Genomic DNA, 8763 nt, shown 5'->3' with positions numbered 1-8763 from the left:
TTGCTCTGGAAGTCCTGCCAACTTGAGCGAATATTTTCTAAGTGCCATCGGGTCTTGCCCGGAAAAGTGTCCGACTCGTCTGGTTCCCCGAGTCGGCCCGAACGAGCGAAAATTCGGCCTCTTGCTCTGGAAGTCCTGCCAACTTGAGCGAATATTTTCTAAGTGCCAACGGGTGTTCGGCCGTAACGTGTCCGACTCGGCTGGTTCCCCGAGTCGGCCCGAACGAGTGAAAATTCGGCCTCTTGCTCTGGAAGTCCTGCCAACTTGAGCAAATATTTTCTAAGTGCCATCGGGTCTTGCCCGGAAAAGTGTCCGACTCGGCTGGTTCCCCGAGTCGGCCCGAACGAGCGAAAATTCGGCCTCTTGCTCTGGAAGTCCTGCCAACTTGAGCGAATATTTTCTAAGTGCCATCGGGTCTCTCCCGGAAAAGTGTCCGACTCGGCTGGTTCCCCGAGTCGGCCCGAACGAGTGAAAATTCGGCCTCTTGCTCTGGAAGTCCTGCCAACTTGAGCGAATATTTTCTAAGTGCCATCGGGTCTTGCCCGGAAAAGTGTCCGACTCGGCTGGTTCCCTAGTTCGGCCACATAATGTGAAAATTCGGCCTCTTGCTCTGGAAGTCCTGCCAACTTGAGCGAATATTTTCTAAGTGCCATCGGGTCTCTCCCGGAAAAGTGTCCGACCCGTCCGGTTCCCTAGTTCGGCCACATAATGTGAAAATTCGGCCTCTTGCTCTGGAAGTCCTGCCAACTTGAGCGAAAATTTTCAAAGTGCCATCGGGTCTCTCCCGGAAAAGTGTCCGACTCGTCCGGTTCCCTAGTTCGGCCACATAATGTGAAAATTCGGCCTCTTGCTCTGGAAGTCCCGCCAACTTGAGCGAATATTTTCTAAGTGCCATCGGGTCTTGCCCGGAAAAGTGTCCGACTCGGCTGGTTCCCTAGTTCGGCCACATAATGTGAAAATTCGGCCTCTTGCTCTGGAAGTCCTGCCAACTTGAGCGAATATTTTCTAAGTGCCATCGGGTCTCTCCCGGAAAAGTGTCCGACTCGTCCGGTTCCCTAGTTCGGCCACATAATGTGAAAATTCGGCCTCTTGCTCTGGAAGTCCTGCCAACTTGAGCGAATATTTTCTAAGTGCCATCGGGTCTTGCCCGGAAAAGTGTCCGACTCGGCTGGTTCCCCGAGTCGGCCAGAAAAAGTGAAAATTCGGCCTCTTGCTCTGGAAGTCCTGCCAACTTGAGCGAATATTTTCTAAGTGCCATCGGGTCTCTCCCGGAAAAGTGTCCGACTCGTCCGGTTCCCTAGTTCGGCCACATAATGTGAAAATTCGGCCTCTTGCTCTGGAAGTCCTGCCAACTTGAGCGAAAATTTTCTAAGTGCCATCGGGTCTCTCCCGGAAAAGTGTCCGACTCGTCCGGTTCCCTAGTTCGGCCACGGAATGTGAAAATTCGGCCTCTCTGAGGTACCAGGGGTACGCATTTAGGTACCAGGGGTAGTCGCTGAGGTACCAGGGGTATGCATTTAGGTACCAGGGGTATGCATTTAGGTACCAGGGGAGACCACTACGGTCTGTTGGTCCCCCTAGTTAGTGTACTCATCGGTTTACTCCCCTTTCGCAAAATATAGTCGGCACGTATGTGCAGGACTGTTTATTTTTATTTTGAAAAATGTTCTAAGTGCCAACGGAAGCTGGCACACGAACTGTCCGAGCCACGATGGTGCCCAGGCCGGACAGCGACGGCGAAAAAGCCGATGTGTGTTTGATGGAAGTTTCGAATATTTTCAAAGTGCCAACGGCACTTGCGGGGTGATGTGTCCGCCTCGTCTGGTTCCCCAGGTCGGCCAGAAAAAGCGAAAATTCGGCCTCTTCTCCTGGAAGTCCGGCCAAGTTTGGCGAATATTTTCAAAGTGCCAACGGCACTTGCGGGGTGATGTGTCCGCCTCGTCTGGTTCCCCAGGTCGGCCAGAACAAGTGAAAATTCGGCCTCTTCTCCTGGAAGTCCGGCCAAGTTTGGCGAATATTTTCAAAGTGCCAACGACTCAACAGCCGTAAAGTGTCCGCCTCGGCTGGTTCCCCATAACGGCCAGAACAAGTGAAAATTCGGCCTCTTCTCCTGGAAGTCTGGCCAAGTTTGGCAAATATTTTCCAAGTGCCAACGACTCGACCAGCGTAAAGTGTCCGCCTCAGCTGGTTCCCCATAGCGGCCACCACAAGTGAAAATTCGGCCTCTTCTCCTGGAAGTCTGGCCAAGTTTGGCGAATATTTTCAAAGTGCCAACGGCACTTGCGGGGTGATGTGTCCGCCTCGTCTGGTTCCCCAGGTCGGCCAGAACAAGTGAAAATTCGGCCTCTTCTCCTGGAAGTCTGGCCAAGTTTGGCGAATATTTTCTAAGTGCCAACGACTCAACAGCCGTAAAGTGTCCGCCTCGGCTGGTTCCCCCTAACGGCCAGAACAAGTGAAAATTCGGCCTCTTCTCCTGGAAGTCTGGCCAAGTTTGGCGAATATTTTCTAAGTGCCAACGACTCAACCAGCGTAAAGTGTCCGCCTCGGCTGGTTCCCCATAACGGCCAGAACAAGTGAAAATTCGGCCTCTTCTCCTGGAAGTCTGGCCAAGTTTGGCGAATATTTTCTAAGTGCCAACGACTAAACCAGCCTAAAGTGTCCGCCTCGGCTGGTTCCCCATAACGGCCAGAACAAGTGAAAATTCAGCCTCTTCTCCTGGAAGTCTGGCCAAGTTTGGCGAATATTTTCTAAGTGCCAGCGACTCAACCAGCCTAAAGTGTCCGCCTCGGCTGGTTCCCCATAACGGCCACCAAAAGTGAAAATTCGGCCTCTTCTCCTGGAAGTCAAGCCAAGTTTGGCAAATATTTTCTAAGTGCCAACGACTCAACCAGCCTAAAGTGTCCGCCTCGGCTGGTTCCCCAGGTCGGGTACCACAAGTGAAAATTCGGCCTCTTCTCCTGGAAGTCTGGCCAAGTTTGGCGAATATTTTCTAAGTGCCAACGACTCAACCAGCCTAAAGTGTCCGCCTCGGCTGGTTCCCCATAACGGCCAGAACAAGTGAAAATTCAGCCTCTTCTCCTGGAAGTCTGGCCAAGTTTGGCGAATATTTTCTAAGTGCCAGCGACTCAACCAGCCTAAAGTGTCCGCCTCGGCTGGTTCCCCATAACGGCCACCAAAAGTGAAAATTCGGCCTCTTCTCCTGGAAGTCAAGCCAAGTTTGGCAAATATTTTCTAAGTGCCAACGACTCAACCAGCCTAAAGTGTCCGCCTCGGCTGGTTCCCCAGGTCGGGTACCACAAGTGAAAATTCGGCCTCTTCTCCTGGAAGTCTGGCCAAGTTTGGCGAATATTTTCTAAGTGCCAACGACTCAACCAGCGTAAAGTGTCCGCCTCGGCTGGTTCCCCAGGTCGGCCACCAAAAGTGAAAATTCGGCCTCTTCTCCTGGAAGTCAAGCCAAGTTTGGCAAATATTTTCTAAGTGCCAACGACTCAACCAGCGTAAAGTGTCCGCCTCGGCTGGTTCCCCAGGTCGGTCACCAAAAGTGAAAATTCGGCCTCTTCTCCTGGAAGTCTGGCCAAGTTTGGCGAATATTTTCTGAGTGCCAACGACTCAACCAGCCTAAAGTGTCCGCCTCGGCTGGTTCCCCATAACGGCCACCAAAAGTGAAAATTCGGCCTCTTCTCCTGGAAGTCAAGCCAAGTTTGGCAAATATTTTCTAAGTGCCAACGACTCAACCAGCGCAAAGTGTCCGCCTCGGCTGGTTCCCCATAACGGCCATGAAAAGTGAAAATTCGGCCTCTTCTCCTGGAAGTCAAGCCAAGTTTGGCAAATATTTTCTAAGTGCCAACGACTCAACCAGCGTAAAGTGTCCGCCTCGGCTGGTTCCCCAGGTCGGCCACCAAAAGTGAAAATTCGGCCTCTTCTCCTGGAAGTCTTGCCAAGTTTGGCGAATATTTTCTGAGTGCCAACGACTCAACCAGCCTAAAGTGTCCGCCTCGGCTGGTTCCCCATAGCGGCCACCAAAAGTGAAAATTCGGCCTCTTCTCCTGGAAGTCAAGCCAAGTTTGGCAAATATTTTCTAAGTGCCAACGACTCAACCAGCGCAAAGTGTCCGCCTCGGCTGGTTCCCCATAACGGCCATGAAAAGTGAAAATTCGGCCTCTTCTCCTGGAAGTCAAGCCAAGTTTGGCAAATATTTTCTAAGTGCCAACGACTCAACCAGCGTAAAGTGTCCGCCTCGGCTGGTTCCCCAGGTCGGCCACCAAAAGTGAAAATTCGGCCTCTTCTCCTGGAAGTCTTGCCAAGTTTGGCGAATATTTTCTAAGTGCCAACGACTCAACCAGCGTAAAGTGTCCGCCTCGGCTGGTTCCCCAGGTCGGCCACCAAAAGTGAAAATTCGGCCTCTTCTCCTGGAAGTCAAGCCAAGTTTGGCAAATATTTTCTAAGTGCCAACGACTCAACCAGCGTAAAGTGTCCGCCTCGGCTGGTTCCCCAGGTCGGTCACCAAAAGTGAAAATTCGGCCTCTTCTCCTGGAAGTCAAGCCAAGTTTGGCAGATATTTTCTAAGTGCCAACGACTCAACCAGCGTAAAGTGTCCGCCTCGGCTGGTTCCCCAGGTCGGCCACCAAAAGTGAAAATTCGGCCTCTTCTCCTGGAAGTCAAGCCAAGTTTGGCAAATATTTTCTAAGTGCCAACGACTCAACCAGCGTAAAGTGTCCGCCTCGGCTGGTTCCCGATAACGGCCACCAAAAGTGAAAATTCGGCCTCTTCTCCTGGAAGTCAAGCCATGTTTGGCAAATATTTTCTAAGTGCCAACGGCTCTTGAGCCGAAAAGTGTCCGCCTCGGCTGGTTCCCCATAACGGCCACCAAAAGTGAAAATTCGGCCTCTTCTCCTGGAAGTCAAGCCAAGTTTGGCAAATATTTTCTAAGTGCCAACGGCTCTTGAGCCGAAAAGTGTCCGCCTCGGCTGGTTCCCCAGGTCGGCCACCAAAAGTGAAAATTCGGCCTCTTCTCCTGGAAGTCAAGCCAAGTTTGGCAAATATTTTCTAAGTGCCAACGGCTCTTGAGCCGAAAAGTGTCCGCCTCGGCTGGTTCCCGCGGTCGGCCTTCAAAAGCGAAAATTCGGCCTCTTCCCCTGGTAGCCCTGCCAACTTGTGCGAATTTTTTCTAAGTGCCAACGGCTCTTGAGCCGAAAAGTGTCCGCCTCGGCTGGTTCCCTCGGTCGGCCCCAAAAAGCGAAAATTCGGCCTCTCCCTCTTTAGGTACCAGGGGCTGGGGTACCAGGGGGAGGGTGCAGTACCAACTTTGGTCTTCAGGTGCGCCAGAGTACGCTAAATGGTCCCCCTAGTCAGCGTACTCATCAACGATTTACCCCCCTTTCGCAAAATATAGTCAGAACGAGCATGGGGGGCGCATAATTTACCCCACAAAATGAAAGGGCCCGGTGCCGAGCGCTTGGTCATGGCCGCCAGCAGCGCCCCTTGCTCGGTGGGAACACAACACGCAGGGTTGCACAGCACCCTGGAAGGCACAAAGAGAGTGAAAAATTTTCTAAGTGTCACTCTTGACGAAAAATGTCTAAGTGCCTCTCTTGACGAAAAATTTCTAAGTGCCACGCTTGACGAAAAATGTCTAAGTGCCACAGCGCTCGAAAATTTCCTAAGTGCGAGCACGGCTGTGAAATATTCAAAGTACAAGGAACGCTGGCAGAATCTCTCGACGGCCGTCTGCTCCCGGCGGCCGCCGTGAAGTCTCCCCTCCCGGGGACGGCTGTCTGCTCCCGGCAGCCGTCCTTAACCCCCTCCCCACACGTTGGACGAACACCAGCCGAGGGCGAAAGGCTCGCGGTGTGGAAGGATCGTGGCCACGGCTAATCTAGCGATGCCCGCGTTGGACGGTCACACCGCACGACAGAGCGGGGCCTGCATCCGGCGCGAGGCGGCCTTCAGGCACGTGGCTCGAGACGACCTCACCCGCCCTAGCCCGGAGCGGAAAGACTTTGAAATTTTCAAAGTCCAAGGAACACTGGCAGAATGGGAGGACCGGCCGCCTCCTTAAACACAGGCCGGAGAGATGGAGCGGGATCAGCGGCCCGCGCGTTGAGCGAACACCGGCCGAGGGCGAAAGGCTCGCGGTGTGGAAGGATCGTGGCCACGGCTAATCTAGCGATGCCCGCGTTGGACGGTCACACCGCACGACAGAGCGGGGCCTGCATCCGGCGCGAGGCGGCCTTCAGGCACGTGGTTCGAGACGACCTCACCCGCCCTAGCCCGGAGCGGAAAGACTTTGAAATAGTCAAAGTCCAAGGAACACTGGCAGAATCTCTCGACGGCCGTCTGCTCCCGGCGGCCGCCGTGAAGTCTCCCCTCCCGGGGACGGCTGTCTGCTCCCGGCAGCCGTCCATAACCCCCTCCCCACACGTTGGTTGAACATCAGCCGAGGGCGAAAGGCTCGCGGTGTGGAAGGATCGTGGCCACGGCTAATCTAGCGATGCCCGCGTTGGACGGTCACACCGCACGACAGAGCGGGGCCTGCATCCGGCGCGAGGCGGCCTTCAGGCACGTGGTTCGAGACGACCTCACCCGCCCTAGCCCGGAGCGGAAAGACTTTTCAAAGTCCAAGGAACACTGGCAGAATGGGAGGACCGGCCGCCTCCTTAAACACAGGCCGGAGCGACCGAGCGGGATCAGCGGCCCGCGCGCAGGGTCTTTGAAATGTACAAAGTCCTAGGGACAATGGCAGAATCGCTCGACGGCCGTCTGCTCCCGGCGGCCGCGGTGAAGGGACTGTACACCCCACCCGGGGACGGCTGTCTGCTCCCGGCAGCCGTCCTTCCCCCCCACCCCACACGTTGACCGACACCGGCCGAGGGCGAAAGGCTCGCGGTGTGGAAGGATCGTGGCCACGGCTAATCTAGCGATGCCCGCGTTGGACGGTCACACCGCACGACAGAGCGGGGCCTGCATCCGGCGCGAGGCGGCCTTCAGGCACGTGGTTCGAGACGACCTCACCCGCCCTAGCCCGGAGCGAAAAGACTTTGAAATATTCAAAGTCCAAGGAACACTGGCAGAATGGGAGGACCGGCCGCCTCCTTAAACACAGGCCGGAGCGACCGAGCGGGATCAGCGGCCCGCGCGGAGGGTCTTTAAAATGTACAAAGTCCTAGGAACAATGGCAGAATCGCTCGACGGCCGTCTGCTCCCGGCGGCCGCGGTGGAAGGACTGTACACCCCACCCGGGGACGGCTGTCTGCTCCCGGCAGCCGTCCTTCCCCCCCACCCACACGTTGACCGACACCGGCCGAGGGCGAAAGGCTCGCGGTGTGGAAGGATCGTGGCCACGGCTAATCTAGCGATGCCCGCGTTGGACGGTCACACCGCACGACAGAGCGGGGCCGCATCTGGCGCGAGGCGGCCTTCAGGCACGTGGTTCGAGACGACCTCACCCGCCCTAGCCCGGAGCGGAAAGACTTTGAAATTTTCAAAGTCCAAGGAACACTGGCAGAATGGGAGGACCGGCCGCCTCCTTAAACACAGGCCGGGCGAAAAATATGCGAATGTTGGGTCTCATCCAAGAAAGGGAGTTACCGGCCGCCTCCTTAAACACAGGCCGGGCGAAAAATATGCGAATGGTCCATCCAAGGAAGGAGGACCGGCCGCCTCCTTAAACACAGGCCGGGCGAAAAATATGCGAATGGTCCATCCAAGGAAGGAGGAGCGGCCGCCTCCTTAAACACAGGCCGGAGAGATGGAGCGGGATCAGCGGCCCGCGAACTGAGCGACCACCGGCCGAGGGCGAAAGGCTCGCGGTGCGGAAGGATCGTGGCCACGGCTAATCTAGCGATGCCCGCGTTGGACGGTCACACCGCACGACAGAGCGGGGCCTGCATCCGGCGCGAGGCGGCCTTCAGGCACGTGGTTCGAGACGACTTCACCCGCCCTAGCCCGGAGCTGAAACTCTGCGAATGTTAACATCCAAGGATGGAGGCAACGGCCGTCTCGTTAAGCTGAGGCCGGAGGAAAGTCTGCGGATTCGGGGCATCCAAGGCAGATGGAGGTGCCGGCCGCCTCGGTAAACAGAGGCCGGACCGACCGACATGCGACCATGACCCGCCTTGGTAGGGCCCCCACCGGCCCCGGCTAGCGCCGGCGTTGGGTGGACGGTTCCTCCCCACTTGCGGGTCGCCCTCTAGCGCTACGGCCGCCGCGCGAGCGCGCGCTCCGACGCCGCCCCCGCAGGCCTAGCGCGAGCCGTACGGCAGCGAGACCGAGACGCCCCGATTCCACGCACGCACCTAGCGGCCATCAACGGAGGCCGAGCGCGCGATCCGACTCGCGGCACGCCACGTGGGCGTCCGCCGGCCGCGCCGGTCTACCGCGAAAGATGTTTCTCAAACCCTCGCCTAACCTAGGGACGGCTATCTCGGGAAGCCGCCCCCGCATCTGCACCTATCCGCTAAGCCCTCCCGACCACCGCGAAGCGGGAGGACGTCTATCGTGGCCGCCGGGGCGTATGACCCCTCCGCGTGAGGCGTGCGGGCTCGGGTGGGCCGCAACGACCGAGTCTGACTCGGACGGGGCGCAGCTTCCCTCCCGGTCGCAGCATCAAGCGCCGATCGCGCGACGTCACCAGCCCCCCGGGACGGTTCGTCGGGAGCACGGTACAGGCACGTAGCTCACTCTCCAGCTGGCCGCAGCGGGCCGCACCGACCGAGTCTGACTCGGCCGGGGCGCAGCTTCCCGTCTGGGTGACAGCGGCGACGA

Source organism: Syngnathus floridae, unplaced genomic scaffold (genome assembly GCF_059516105.1).
Source record: "Syngnathus floridae isolate MCC-2025c unplaced genomic scaffold, RoL_Sflo_1.0 HiC_scaffold_28, whole genome shotgun sequence".
NCBI classification, from domain to species: Eukaryota; Metazoa; Chordata; class Actinopteri; order Syngnathiformes; family Syngnathidae; genus Syngnathus; species Syngnathus floridae.
Note: the sequence above shows the minus strand (reverse complement) of the source record.